The sequence below is a fragment of the Bos indicus x Bos taurus genome, chromosome 26, assembly GCF_003369695.1.
Source record: "Bos indicus x Bos taurus breed Angus x Brahman F1 hybrid chromosome 26, Bos_hybrid_MaternalHap_v2.0, whole genome shotgun sequence".
Lineage (NCBI taxonomy): Eukaryota > Metazoa > Chordata > Mammalia > Artiodactyla > Bovidae > Bos > Bos indicus x Bos taurus.
In genome coordinates, this window is record NC_040101.1 from 47,633,787 (window position 1) to 47,650,492 (window position 16,706).

Below are 16,706 nucleotides of genomic sequence, written 5' to 3' on the forward strand. Positions count from 1 at the left end.
CAATATTCAAGGAGAGCTATTAAAATGTACTCTAAGATGAGAATGAAAGAACATGTTGCACTATTTTTTGTCTTATTTCCAAAAGATGAACATTCTTTCTGAACACATCACATCAAATTAACTGTATAGATCTATTCCTAATCTATTCAGAAACAGATCCAAATGATATGAACTGTTACATTAAAAATAGTAAAGTTAAAGTTTACCATATTACACCTACCAATAGCTGAGAAAAGAAGAGAAGTGAAAGGCAAAGGAGAAAGGAAAGATATACCCAACTGAATGCAGAGTTCCAAGGAATAGTGGAGAGAAATAGAAAGCCTTCTTGAGTGAACAATGTAAAGAAATTGAGAAAAAACAATAGAATGGGAAAGACTAGAGAACTCTTCAAGAAAGTTAGAGATACCAAGGGAATATTTCATGAAACATGGGCACAATAAAGGACAGAAAAGGCAAGGACCTATTGAAGTAGAAGAGATTAAGAAGAGGTGGAAAGAATACATAGAACTTCACAAAAATGGTCTTAATGACCTGGATAAGCACGATAGTGCAGTCACTCACCTAGAGCCAGACATCCTGGAATGTGAAGCCAAGTTGGCCTTAGTAAGCATTACTACCAACAAAGTTAGTGGATGTGATGGAATTCCAGCAGACCTATTTCAAATCCTAAAGGATGATGATGTTAAAGTGTTGCACTCATTATTGCCAGCAAACATAAAAAACTCAGCAGTGGCCACAGGACTGGAAAAGGACAATTTTCATTCTAATCCCAAAGAAGGGCAATGTCAAAGAATGTTCAAACTATGCACAACTGTGCTCATTTCACATGCTAGCAAGGTAATGCTCAAAATCCTTCAAGCTAGGCTTCAACAATATGTGAACTTGGAATTTCCAGATGTACAAGCTGAATTTAGAAAAGGTAGAGGAACCAGATATCCAATTATCAACTTCTGCTGGATCATAGAATAAGCCAGGGAATTCCAAAAGACATCTGTTTCATTGACTATGCTAAAGTCTTTACTGTGGAAAATTCTTAAAGAGATGAGAATAACAGACCACCTTACTGCCATCTGAGAAACCTGTATGCAGGTCAAGGAGCAACAGTTAGAACTGGACCTTGAACAACAATGGTTCAAAATGGGAAAGGAATATGCTAAGGCTATATATTGTCACCCTGCTTACATCATGTGCAATGCCAGGTTGGATGAAGCACAAGCTGGAATCACACTTGCCAGGAGAAATATCAACAAACTCACATCTGGAAATGATATCACTCTATTGACAGAAAGTGAAGAGGAACTAGAGAGCCTCTTGAAGGTGAAAGAGGAGAATGAAAAATTTGGCTTAAAACTCAAGCATTCAAAAACTAAGATCATGGCATCTGGTTCCATCACTCCATGGTAAATAGATAGGGAAAAAGTTTTGGAAACAGTGACAGATTTCATTCTATTGGGCCTCAAAATCACTGAAGACAGTGATTGTAGCCACCAAATTAAAAATGCTTATTCCTTGGAAGAAAAGCTATGACAAAATTAGCATTTTAAAAAGCAGAGATATTACTTTGCCAGCAAAGATCTGTATAATTGAAGCTATGGCTTTTCTAGTAATCATGTATGGATGTGAGATTTGGACCATAAAGAATGCTGAGCACTAAAGAATTGATGCTTTCAAACTGCGGTGCTGGATTAGACTCTTGAGAGTCCCTTGGACAGCAAGGAGATCAAACCAGTCAATCCTAAAGATCAATCCTGAATATTCATTGGAAGGACTGATGCTGAAGTTGACACTCCAATACTTTGGCCACCTGATGCGAAGAGCTGACTCATTGGAAAAGACCCTGATGCTGAAGAAGATTGAGGAGAAGAGAAGGGGATGACAGAGGATGTGATGGTTGTAAGGCATCAGTGACTCAATGGACATGAGTTTGATCAAACTCAGGGAGATACAGAAGGACAGGGAAGCCTGGCATGCTGCAGTTTCTGGGGTGGAAAAAAGTGAGACATGGTTTACTGGTTGAACAACAACAACCATACTACACAAGTCATGTCAGACACATTTCTTTCAAAAGGCCAAATGTAATGCAATCAAATATTTGGAATGTTAATATGGTCTATGATACCATTTGCAATATGTATTATGTCTTCCTATGTAGTTAGATAAATTGTAAACATCTTTGAATTTATCTACGTCTTATAAAGAATCTGCACTAAAATAGCTATATCATATTTCAATTGAGTTCTGTCACCAATCTTTCCTGAGGCTTTTAAGATGTCTGATGGAAATATTTATTTCATATTTAAGTATATGTCAAGAAATACATTTTGAGATTTTAAAACATCAAAATATGAAACTGATGAAGCCTTTTATCCTCTAATTTTCTAACACAGTTGTATTCTTACATCATATAATTAATATTCTGCACACTTTCCTTTTAAATGATTCCTGCTATATTCACTGAAAAACAACACATTATTCAAATTTTGTCAGTTCCAGGATCCCACTGAACAGGTTTAATGTGCGTAATCTGTACTGTTGTAGCTCAAAGATTTTTCCAATACATATTTGAAAATACTGCCATCTTTAAATTTAAAAATAGTCTTGATTTACTCTACTTAAAAATTAGAGTTGGAAATATGCAAATATCAATGGCATTTGCATATCAATTCTTCTCTGGATTTTTCCTAAACAGTGAGATTCTTGACTCGCCTTGTGCTCAAGGATGCTAGGCAACAAGCACCTGAAAAAAAGCACTCCTCTGTCATTTCTTTCCTCTTTTGCCTGGATAGAGGAAATGGTGAAGAAATCTTAAACTGGCAACTCCAGGTATTGGTATTTAAATGCTTTTTCCAAGTTAAGCTCCAGATTTGGATTTCTAACTCTGCAGTAGAAATTCCATGTGTATTTCTTACTATCAGACCAAATTCATCTTATCCAATATAAGATGCATCAACTTCTATCCATAGTATTTTGCTTTACTGAAACTGCAGTTTCTTTCACGACAATTCCAGTTTCTTTTCAACAAGAACCAATCATCAGAGTTCAAATTCTTTCTTTAAAGACATGAGTCATTGTTGACATCATGCTACCTAACTGTCATATTCTGGTCAAAGACACGGCTACTTTATTTTTCAGCTATTTTATTTTTTATACACTTAGACTTTTCTGTTCTGTTCTTTTCTATGAGCAGCTTAAAATTTTTGTCATCTGACCCTAAGCTTTCAGATGTTTTCCTTTGGATAACTCAGAATGTGTACAATATTTTAAGTTAGATTACAGAGATAGAAATTTTTGTTAAAACAAATACCTCTGTTATTCTTCAGTGAAGCCACACTGAAAGATAAAACTATAAAACAGAAGGCTAGCAATATATCCCAGGAAATAATAGTTGGAAAGAGAAACCCATAATATGTTTTCACAATAAGAGAAGTGCCATTTTTTAAAAAATAAATTTATCATTAACATACCTGTATGCTATCATATTTTGTTCTTGCTTGGACTATGTACATAGCTGTATCTTTACAGCATTGGACAGCCACTAATGAATACCTGCCACTTATATCCAATATATGTTTTCATCATTCTTGGAACTCCCCGACCCTATCATAAATTGATATTTATTAAAATGCATCCTTCAGAGTTTCCACACTTGTGAATCAGAGCCCTGCAGCTGACCTGAAGACACGACATATTTGCGTTTTATATAGGTTTTACCTATCAAAGATACAGCTCTAGTGTTTTTTTTTAATTTTATTTTTAAACTTTACAATATTGTATTAGTTTTGCCGAATATTGAAATGAATCCACCACAGGTATACCTGTGTTCCCCATGCTGAAGCTCTGTAGTTTTTGAGTAAACTGGAGGCCTAAAAGGCCTAAATTGTAATAATACAATTGAATCAACTATCACAATTGAATTCAAAATTATAAAACATTACATAAAAGAACATGGGAAAAAGCTGATATCCAGGATCAGACCATCTTCCCCTATCAAGAAGAGCACAGCTTAAGCCCTCGGGGGAACTTTCACCTCACCTTCTACCTCAGGATTTAACTCCATAATCAAAACCTCCTGCTTGAGTCACAAGCATGCTTCTCAAATTTGTTTGAATACTTGGTGGTGAAACTAATACACTAGCAGTATTCATTATAAATAAATATTCATTATGTAGTGGAGATTTAGCTAAATCCAACTCCCCGTTCAGGCTACTTGAGAACTTTTTTTAAGGGGAAGAATTCACACATTATGATTAGAAAGGTTTTCCCTTCTTCCCTTCCTTCTTTACTTCCTGCTTTCTCACCTTCCACTCTCTCTTGACTTGATATGCATACTATCCTTTCCCTTTATATTTACTTTGATACGTTTGCTTCAAACACTAACCCTAATAAACAGTAACTGTTTTTGAAATAATAGATAAGCTTTTATCACTGCCACTGTCTTAACTAGAAAGCTGAGTGGCATCAGTTTCATTGCCTCAATAAAAATGGGAGTAATTGTGATATTTACATAGATATTATCATCATCATTTCTTGAACATCTACTATATAATTATTTGAAGAGTATTTTAATGTCCTAAAATCATAGTCCAAAATTTATTTTAAGTTGATTAAATTTTTCAAAAGCATGCACACCTTCAGTCAGTGCCTAAATAAAGAAATAAAATCGTTTAATAAGATTCCTCCAAACAAACTGGAATTTTATACTGTAATTACATACAATTTTAAACACTAAATACAAATTGATATTAAATAATATTTCTGGATAGAGGTCATTGAATAATATTCCTTTTTCCAAAGTGCATTTTTACCTGCCTTTTCACTTTCAGAATTAATTCTGCCTTAACAACTGAAGTAACAATATTTAGAGCTTCCATACCATATACCTTAACTCTTAAATATTTAATGGCAAATGTTATTTTAATGTTTAATTTTTAAACCACATCTCCAATAACTTTGGGTGCTTTTTTCATATGTTTCAAATAAAAGCAGCCACTAATTAATTTCTATTTATGGTCCAGGTACTATAAATTATGCTTTACAGACAACATAAAATTCTCACAATTCTATGTGTGCATGCTGTCATGTCAGACTCCGCAACCCCATGGACTGTAGCCAGCCAGACTCCTCTTTTTATGGCATTCTCCAGGCAAGAATATTGGAGTGGGTTGCATTCTCTTCTCCAGGGCATCTTCCTGACCCAGGGGTCAAATCCAGGTCTCCTGCATTGCAGGCAGGTTCTTTACAATCTGAATCACCAGGGAAGCCCCACAGTTTTATTAATTAGGTACTATCATTCAACTCACTACATAGATGAAACTGAGGAATTAAGAGGTTAAATACGCACCCAACATTACATAAGAATAGGTCTCAGATTTAAACCCAGGCAGTCAAGTTGCAGAGTTTATATTATTAATTAAGCTTCTAAACAGGCATACAGTAAAAAGTGATCATGGACTGCTAATGCAGCTTAACTGCAAGCATGACTTAGCTTAACTCTTCAAATGCAAGGCCAGTTTTAGAGTTAGGATATATTACCTTCTGTAAGTTTACTTTTTAAAAATAAATGCATATTCATTTTTAATTTTAGGCAAAATTTTTATGAACAGACTTACAACTCTAAAAATATACTGTAGCGAGACTATCAAAAGTTAAGAAGAAGCTGCATATGTTAGATCCTGAACTTCACAAAATACAGTGCCTCTGTCTTATCCAGCCAACAGAATGAGCTGGAGATGAGCATACTGAGGAATAGAATGAAACAAGTGGTAAATAGAGAGATCCCAGAGTAGAGAATGACCAAAAGGAAACGTTTGCATTTTGTGTTTCATAAAATTCAAATGACCATGCTATCTGAGAAAATGTCCTTTAGGTTGCAGTTCACTGTGGGCTTTCAGAAGACATAGGCTTAGAATGAGAATAAAGGAATATGCAAGAGATCTTTCAAATTATTGATCTTTTCAAAAAAATTTAAACTGCAACTAAGTTTCCCAAGGAAATAGGATAGAGTATTGTTAAAAGGGCTATGACTGAACAACAGAAAAAGGGTAAGAATTTCTGGATCAACTTAAGTCACCATTTCACTTAACATATCAGAACTCTAATGTTTCCCCAAATACTACTGAATAAGGTAGCATGTTATTTGAACCGAATTATTTGATTATTATACCTCATGAAATGGTATGTCATGCTTAAACTGATGGAGAAAGCAAAGAAGTAAGCTAAAAAGGTTTTACACATGCAGTTTTGTTTTCCTTCAAGATATACTGACATATAATTTATATACAGCACTGTATAAGTTTAAGGATCATAGCATAATAATTTGATTTACAGCATGAAATGATTATCACCATACGTTTACTGAACATCCATCATCTCATGCAGATACAAAATAAAAGAAAATTATTTTTTTCCTTGGGCTGACACTCTGGATTTACTTTCTTAACAACTTTCTTATATAATAAACACAGTTAATTATATTAACACCAACAGAATTTTGTATTATATTTAAAGCACTAAATATGATGTCTGTGAAGCTGCTGCTCTTGTTAGATAAAGCTTGAGTTATTAAACATTCTTGTGACCATATCAATATCTAATTTTATTGGACCAAAAAAAGTCATTAAAGGGAATTGATCTTATTTATCCATTTCTTTTGTATGCCCATTTCAGACACGGCATAGGGACTTGCAGAAAATGGATACCTGATAAATATGCATTAATTGATAAGCAGTGAAAGGGTTAGAAATAGGCAACTGTGTAACTAAAGACTAAGAAGAACACATAATCATAACTTTGTTTTTAAAAAAGTAATCTAAGTGTAGTAAATCATTTATGCTAATAAACTTTCAAACGTTCTTCACAGTAACCCCTGGTGTTTTAATCAAGAAAGCCAACATTAAGAAAGAAAAAAAATCAAATATCTAGGTATACTGACTCTAGTGTAAACTTTATCCCTGGAGATTTCTTCTGTCATTTAACCTAATTATACTCAGTAGTCTTATGATCATGTTAAAATTTCCCCTAATGAAGAAAGGAAAGTAATCCACCTCTTCTTACTAATTTTCCAAAACAAAATAGGAATGAAAAATATATTAAGCCAAGCTAAGCCATCACAAAGATATCTGATCAGGTCCTACATGGTTTTCATTCAACAACTCTCCAATCACAGCATACATTGATACATTATAGCTAAGATTTTCATTTCATTTATATATTTCTGCATAAAAAGAATATTTTATATATTACTAAAGTTACTATCCACAACTTTATTTTGACTCAAAATTCTTTACAATTTCTGAATCTGCTAAAAACACCATCAACAGGTTTTTCAGTAAAGCCAAGTTGAAATCAAATGTTCTTTGAAGCAGCAAAGTGAAATCGTTCTTTTTTCATTCACACATTCATTCATTCATTTTAATTAAAGTTTTCTCAAACAAAAGGCTTTTAGAAGGGATTTAAAGTCATAATACCAAGATCTAAGTTCTAATGGGTTTCCCTGGTGGCTCGGACATTAAACAATCTGCCTTCAATGCAGGAGATCCAAGTAAGGTTCCTAGGTTGGAAGGGTTACCTGGAGAAGGGAATGGCTACACACTCTATTATTCTTGCCTGGAGAATTCCATGGACAGAGGAGTCTGGTGGGCTACAGTCCACAGGGTCACAAAGAATCAGATGTGACTGAGCATCTAGTACTTACAATGACCTCTCTCAAGAGCTAGAGTTAAAGAAGTGATTTGTCTAACCAAGCAACAGATGAAAGTTTCCATTGCAGGATCTCAAGTATCATGTGTGTGTGTGTGTGTGTGTATGTGTGTGTGTTAGTCGCTCAGTTGTGTCCAACTCTTTGGGACTCCATAAACTGTAGCTAGCCAGGCTTCTCTGTCCATGGAATTCTACAGGCAAGAATACTGGAGTGGATAGCCATTCCCTTCTCCAGTTTCCTAAATGGATCAATTTACCTTAACTTAGCTACAATAAATGAGTCACAAATAAAATAATTTGAGATGGAACAACAGGATGCACTTTGTGAGGAGTTTTTGAATTTTTTCCATGTTAATCTAGTAGCATTGAGAGATCCCATCTGTTGGATTATCAAAACATCCATTGGATTATTGAAAAAGCATGAGAGTTCCAGAAAAATATCTATTTCTGCTTTATTGACTATGCCAAAGATTTTGACTGTGTGGCTAACCACAAACTGTGGAAAATTCTTAAAGAGATGGGAATGCCAGACCACCTGACATGCCTCTAGAGAAATCTGTATGCAGGTCAGGAAGCAACAGTTAAAATTGGACATGGAACAACAGACTGGCTCCAAATAGGGGTATGTCTAAGCTGTATATTGTCACCCTGATTATTTAACTTATATACAGAGTACATCATGAGAAACACTGGAGGGGATGAAGCACAAGCTGGAATAAAGAATGCTGGGAGAAATATCAATAACCTCAGATATGAGATGACACCACCTTCACGGCAGAAAGCAAAGAACTAAAGAGCCTCTTGATGAAAGTGAAAGAGGAGAGTGAAAAAGTTGGCTTAAAGCTCAACATTCAGAAAACTAAGATCATGGCATCTGGTCCCATCATTTCATGGGAAATATATGGGAAAACAGTGGAAACAGTGACATACTTTATTTTGGGGGGCTCCAGAATCACTGCAGACGGTGAGTGCATCCATGAAATTAAAAGACACTTACTTCTTGGAAGAAAAGTTATGACCAACATAGTATATTAAAAAGCAGAGACATTACTTTGGCAGCATAGGTGCATCTAGTCAAGGCTACAGTTTTTCCAGTAGTCATGTATGGATGTGAGAGCTAGACACTAAAGAAAGCTGAGCACCAAAGAATTGATGCTTTTGAACTGTGGTGTTGGAGAAGACTCTTGAGAGTCCCCTGGAATTCAAGGAGATCCAACCAGTCCATCCTAAAGGAAATCAGTCCTGAATACTCATTGGAAAGACTGATGTTGAAGCTGAAACTCCAATACTTTGATCACCTGATGTGAAGAGCTGATTCATTTGAAAAGACCCTGATGCTGAAAAAGATTGAAGGTAAGAGGAGAAGGGAACAGCAGAGGATGGATGGAATCACCAACTCAATGGACAGGAGTTTGAGTAAACTCCAGGAGTTGGTGATGGACAGGGAGGCCTGGCGTGCTGCAGTCCATGGGGTCGCAAAGAGTCATACACGACTGAGCGACTGAACTGTACTGAACTGAGAGATATTACAAACCCATGAGGCCATTTAGTGCTGAATGAAATATACTGGCTTTCTTCACAAATCAGATTTATACAAAGTATGTGATAGTGAAGGAGTTAAAACAGTAAAACAGCTGATATGTTATCTGAAAAGCTGAACTATTCACATTTTTAATGGTCTTTCCTCCAAAATCTCTCTGATGTTAAATTAAAATAAGGGGATAAAGATCATTAATTACTTCTCTCCTGGATTTAGAAAAATTACATTTTATGAGTTTGTTTTATCATTAAGAAGGTTTTCTTGGTAATAATAAATGTGTCCCTTCTATTTTTACAACTTATACTCAGTCTTCACCATACAGAAAAGAGGAGGAAGATTTCCCAACTCCCAAACCCATGGATTGTAAAGACATGTCTGATTTTTACATCCCATGGACTGTAAACCACAAGGCTCCTCTGTCTATGGGATTTCCCAGGCAATTCTGGAGTGGGTTGCCATTTCCTTCTCCAGGGGATCTTCCTGACCCAGAGATTAAACCCTGGTCTCCTGCATTGGCTGGCAGATTCTTTACCATGGAGCCTCCTGGGAAGCCTCAGATTTTCCAATGCACCCTGTTAAAAGAGTATTGCAGATGTTTAATTTTACTGGCATATCTTTTGTCATCAATACACACACACATACACAAACACTAAACTGTTGGAGCAGAGAAGGAAATGGAAACTTAACAAGTAAATCAGAGTACAGGTCTCTTTCTTGCAGGGAAAGATCAAGTCTCAATCATCTTTAAATATAAGATATATCTCATAGCATATACCTAAACCAAACTTGAAATCACAAAACTTAGAGGGAAAACCAGAAATTTCTATAAAACACTGTAAACATATGACAAGTAGAATTAAAATTATTGTTTTCAAAGAAATGGCAGTTTGATTTCTCTAAATATGCACCATCTATTTTTTTCACATTTTTATAAGAGTTGGTCAAAAAGAATATAGTCTTATTTTTACTTTGTTTGTTGATCAAATTTATTTGGCATTGTTTTCTTAACAAACACATGAAAAGGTGCTCAACATCACTCATTATCAGAGAAATGCAAATCAAAACCACTATGTGGTACCATTTCATGCCAGTCAGAATGGCTGCGATCCAAAAGTCTACAAGCAATAAATGCTGGAGAGGGTGTGGAGTAAAGGGAACTCTCTCACACTGTTGGTGGGAATGCAAACTAGTAGAGCCACTATGGAGAACAGTGTGGAGATTCCTTAAAAAACTGGAACTAGAACTGCCTTATGATCCAGCAATCCCACTGCTGGGCATACACACTGAGGAAACCAGAAGGGAAAGAGACACATGAAAGACCCCAATGTTCATCGCAGCACTGTTTATAATAGCCAGGACATGGAAGCAACCTAGATGTCCATCAGCAGATGAATGGATAAGAAAGTTGTTGTACATATACACAATGGAGTATTACTCAGCCATTAAAAAGAATACATTTGAATCAGTTCTAATGAGGTGGATGAAACTGAAGCCTATTATATATAGAGTGAAGTAAGCCAGGAAGAAAAACACCAATACAGTATACTAATGCATATATATGGAGTTTAGAAACATGGTAACAATAACCCTGTGTACAAGACAGCAAAAGAGACACTGATGTATAAAACAGTCTTTTGGACTCTGTGGGAGAGGGAGAGGGTGGGATGATTTGGGAGAATGGCATTGAAACATGTATAATATCATATATGAAATGAGTTGCCAGTCCAGGTTCGATGCACGATACTTGGTGCTGGAGGCTGGTGCACTGGGATGACCCGGGGGGATGGTATGGGGAGGGAGGAGGGAGGAGGGCTCAGGATAGGGAACACATGTATACCTGTGGCGGATTCATTTTGATGTATGGCAAAACTAATACAATATTGTATATTTAAAATATAAATAAAAAATAAAAGAATTCTAGATGCTAATCAAAAGAGTATGGCACAACTAATTTTATATATATTTTGAAAACCACACAGACTAAATGGCAAATATAAATGAAAAATAATATTGTAGATAAAGTAAGATGAGAATAAAATTAAAAATAAAGCATATGATGGTCAAATAAGAAATACAAACTTAATATTCTAAACCACAGACCAGTGACCATGTTGACAACTCAGTATATCCATTACCTTATTTTTTCTCAAAATAAGCTTAATTTAATTCACATTAAAGCAAAGGTCCATGAGTGGGAAGACATTGTAGAAAAGATCAATAACTAGACAGAAGGACAAAATGGTCTATGAAAGCAAATGAATTATTAAAGAAGGCTATAATGACATAAGGAGCATAAAATCAACATAAAATTAATCAATGCATTTACTCTGAATTTTGATCACTCCAAGTCACTACAGTTCATTCATGCAGAAAGAGAACTGAGAGGAAGATAAGAATTCCCACTAATGTTGAAAAATAAATGAGATGTTCACTTCTTAAGATCTAAGTTTAACTCTCAGAAAAAGCAACATAAATATAAAAAGGATTAAAAATACTCTGAATATTGTGTAAGATTTTTTTATTAATACCCTCACTTCCTTCTTTTCACATCCTTTCAACATTTAATATTTTATTATACCAGAAAGCAAAAGAAATGATGCATTGACCTACTGAAGTTTGAAAAAACTCTTGAATTTAAGAAAAAATATGCTTCTGCAAAGAGAGAACTCCATGAACATTACATTTTCAGGCAAAGTATCTTCATAAGATATGGTAGTGACCACTTGTAACTTTCAGTGTAAAAGTATAACAGATATAACACATCATTCACCTCACAAGAAAAAAATGATGAACCTGTGAGATTTTTCTTATTAGATTATATTTAGGATCCAAACTGGTTTTGACACAGGACAGAAATGTACATAGAAGGAAGTGTATAACTGATCTTAAGAAACAACAGACATCATTTTCTCAAAACCTGGTATTTCTGCATGCCAATGGTAATAATTCTACTGATACAAGTTTGTGAAAAATACATTGTTAGTTATACGGATACCATTTCTTATAGTCACTATTTGGTGAATAATTACATATTTATATAAATAAAAAATAAGGTGCAATTAGCTTTCTTTTTAAGAACATGTGATGCCTAACTAGAAATAGGCATAAATTATTATAAATTTTAAACTATCTGTAAGAACATTACTTATCATTTTGTTAGCTTCATTACAGACAAAGGTTTGCAAGAGGGAAATGTAAATTTAAAATAATTTTAAATATGCATGCATGCACCAACCTGGGAGAGTGCTCTCGCCAAGCACCTGGTCACCTGAGCTGCACAGACCTGGGAAGGACACAAAACACAGACCCAATTGAGTCTGTGCCTTTGTGGAGTACCCGAGAACCTGTACCTGAGCAACTTAAACCTGGGAAGTGCATGCAACCTAGGGCCCACTTTAGACAGTTCCCTGCAGAGCAATCTGGAGCCTGAGCAGTGTAGACCGAGGAAACACACATGCTGTGAGTGAGCGGGGGTAAACCCAGTGTGGCCCAGACACTGCGAGCACTGCCCACACACACCAGTGATATTTGTTTGCAGGGTTCCTCCCTCCCAACAGCACAACTGAACAAGTGAGCTTAAATAAGTGACCACCTCCGCCCCCATGTGTAAGGGTGGAAATTAGACACTGAAGAGACTTGCAAACAGAGGAATCCAAAATAAACAAAGATGAGGGAACCACTTTGGAAGTGACAGGTACAGCAGATTAAAACCCTGTAGTTAGCATTGACTATATTGGAAGGGACCTATAGCCCTTGAGAAGAAGTATAAGCTGGAACAAGGAACCTTCTGAAACTGAGCTGACCCAATACTGCCCTCAACAGCTCCAGAGAAATTCCTAGATATATTTGACTATTATCATTTTTTAATTTTTCTATTTTTAAGTTCTTTATTACTCCTTTAATTTTCATTTTTGTAACTTACTATTAAAATCACTGCAGATGGTGATTGCAGCCATGAAATTAAAAGATGCTTACTCCTTGGAAGGAAAGTTATAACCAACTTAGATAGCATATTCAGAAGTAGAGACATTACTTTGCCAACAAAGGTCCGTCTAGTCAAGGTTATGGTTTTTCCTGTGGTCATGTATGGATGTGAGAGTTAGACTGTGAAGAAGGCTGAGTGCTGAAGAAGTGATGCTTTTGAACTGTGGTGTTGGAGATGACTCTTGAGAGTCCCTTGGCCTGGAAGGAGATCCAACCAGTCCATTCTAAAGGAGATCAGCCCCTGGGTGTTCATTGGAAGGACTGATGCTAAAGCTGAAACTCCAATACTTTGGCCACCTCATGCAAAGAGTTGACTCATTGGAAAAGACTGATGCTGAAAGGGAATGGGGCAGGAGGAGAAGGGGACGACAGAGGATGAGATGGCTGGATGGCATCACCAACTTGATGGACATGAGTTTGAGTAAACACGGGGAGTTGGTGATGGACAGGGAGGCCTGGCATGCTGCGATTCTGGGGTCACAAAGAATCAGACACGACTGAGCAACTGAACTGAAGTGAACAGATTACCTTGGAAAAACAAACACCTTATTTTTAAAGCAAATTGCACATATATATATATTTTTTTATAATTTTTTGTTTGTTTTTATTATTGTATTTTTGAGAGTCTAACCTCTATTCTAGATTTTAATCTTTGCTTTTTGGTATTTTGTTATCAATTTTTTTTTTTTTTTACTTTTAACAATCCAATCTTCAGTACCCATTTTTATTTAGGAGTGTGATTTCGGCTTGATTGCTCTCTTCCCTTTTGACTCTCCTTTTTCTCCCCCCAGATCACCTGTATCTCCTCTCTCCCACTTCTCTTCTTGCCTAACTCTGTGATCTCTTTGGGTGTTCCAGGCTGATGAGACACTTAGGGCACCGGTTTACTGACTAGATCTATCTCTCTCCTTTTGACTCCCTCTCTCTCCGCCTGGTCACCTCTGTCTCCTTCCTCCCTCTTATCTTCTCTGTGTAACTTTGTGAACCTCTCTGAGTGTCAGATGGTGGAGAGCACATAGGACATTGATACTAGCTAGATTGCTCTCTCACTTTTTGATTCCCCATCTTCTTCTCCTGGTCACCTCTATCTCCCACCTCCCTCTTCTCTTCTCCATGTAACTCTGTGAAACTCTCTGGTTGTCCCTGACTGTGGAGAATCTTTTCACCATTAACCTAGATGTTTTATCATTGTTGCTGTATGGATGAAAAAAGTCTTGAGGCTACTGTAAAATAAGACTGAAAGCCAGAGGCAGGAGGCTTAAAATCCAAAACTTGAAAAACACCAGAAAACTCCTGACTCCAGAGACAGTAATAAGCAAGAAACTCATCCAAAGCCTCCATACCTACACTGAAAACCAAGGTCCACCCAAGAGCCAACAAGTTTCAGAGCAGAGACATATCAAGCTAATTCTCCAACAACACAGGAAACATAAACCTTAAGCATTAAAATACAGGTGGCCAAAGGCACACCAAACCCATAGACACCTCAAAACATACTACTGGACACTTCATTGCACTCCAGAGAGAAGAGATCCAGCTCTACCCACACGAACACTGTCGCAATCTTCCCTAACCAGGAAACCTTGACAAGCCACCGTCCAACCCCACCCACAGGGAGAACCTCTACAATAAAGAGGAACCACAAACTTCCAGCATACAGAAAGGCCACCCCAAACAGAGAAATCTAAACAAGATGAAAAGGCAGAAAAATATTCAGCCGATAAAGGAACATTATAAATATCCACCAAACCAAACAAAAGAGGAGGAGATAGGGAGTCTACCTGAAAAAGATTTCAGAATAATAATAGTAAATGATCCAAAATCTCGAAAACAAAATGGAGTTACAGTAAATATTCTGGAGACAAAGATTGAGAAGATGCAAGAAAGGTTTAACAAGGACCTAGAAGAAATAAAAAAGAGTCATTCAATAATGAATAATGCAATAACTGAGATCAAAAGCACTCTGGAGGGAACCAACAGAATAACTGAGGCAGAAGATAGGATAAATGAGGTAGAAGATAAAATGGTGGAAATAAATGAAGCAGAGAGGACAACATAATTCAAAGAAATGAGGACAACCTCAGAGACCTCTGGGACAATGTTTAAACTCCCCAAATTCAAATCGTAGGAGTCCCAGAAAAAGAAGGACAAAAAGAAAGGCCATGAGGCAATAATAGAGGAGAAATAGTTGAAAATGTCCTTAAAATGGGGAAGGAAATAAGCCACCCAAGTCCAAGAAACCAGAGAGTCCCAAACGGATATACCCATAGCTAAACACCACAGAAGACACATATAATCAAATTAATGAAGATCGAACACAAGAACAATATTAAAAAGCAGCAAGGGAAAAAAACAACAAATAAACACCCAAGGGGATTCCCCATAAGGCTAACAGCTGATCTTCAAATAGAAACTCTTCAGGCCAGAAGGGAATGGCAGGGACATATTTAAGTGATGAAAGAGAAAAACCTACCACCAAGATTACTGTACCCAGCAAGGATCTCATTTAATATGAAAGAGAAATCAAAAGCTTTATAGACAAGCAAAAGCTGAGAGAATTCAGCACCATCAAACCAGCTCTTCAACATATGCTAAAGGATCTTCTCTAGACAGGAACACAGAAAATGTGTATAAACTCGAACCCAAAACAACAAAAGTTAATGGCAATGGGATCATACTTATCAATAATTACCTTAAATGTAATGGGTTGAATATGCACCAAAAGACAGAGACTGGCTGAATGATACAAAAACACAAACCCCTATATATGCTGTCTACAAGAGACCACCTCGAAACAAGGGACACATACAGACTGAAAGTAAGGGCTGGAAAAAGATACTTCACCCAAATAGAGACCAAAAGAAGCAGAGTAGCAACACTCATATAGATAAAGTAGACTTTGAAATAAAGGCATGAAAGAGACAAAGAAAGATACTACATAATGATCAAAGGATCAATCCAAGAACAAGATATAACAGTTATAAATATATGCACCCAACATAGGAGCACTGCAATATGTGAGGCAAATGCTAACAAGTATGAAAGGGAAATTAACAATAAACAATAATAGTGGGAGACATTAAATACCCGACTCATCCCATGGATAGATTAACTAAACAGAAAATAAGCAAGGAACACAAACTTTAAATGATGCAATGGACAGTTAGACCTAACTGATATCTATAGGACATTTCACCCCAAAACAATGAATTTCACCTTTTTCTCAAGTGCACAGAATATCTTCTCCAGGATAGATCACATCCTGGGCCATAAATCTAGCCTTGGTAAATTCATACAAACTGAAATCATTTCAAGCCTCTTTTCTGATCACAATGTGATAAGATTAGATGTCAATGACAGGGGTGAAAAATCTATTAAAAATACAAACATATGGAGGCTAAACACATGCTTCTGAATAACCAAAAAAATCACAGAAGAAATAAAAAAGAAATAAAAATATGTATAGAAACGAATGAAAATGAAA

General features: G+C 36.2%; 1 long non-coding RNA gene across 1 annotated transcript in view; it reads right to left on the reverse strand.

Annotated features, from left to right (window-relative positions):
* Positions 1 to 16,706, reverse strand: part of LOC113884541 — an 854,339-nt gene that overhangs the window by 723,594 nt on the left and 114,039 nt on the right. The gene's annotated exons all lie outside the window — the stretch shown is intronic.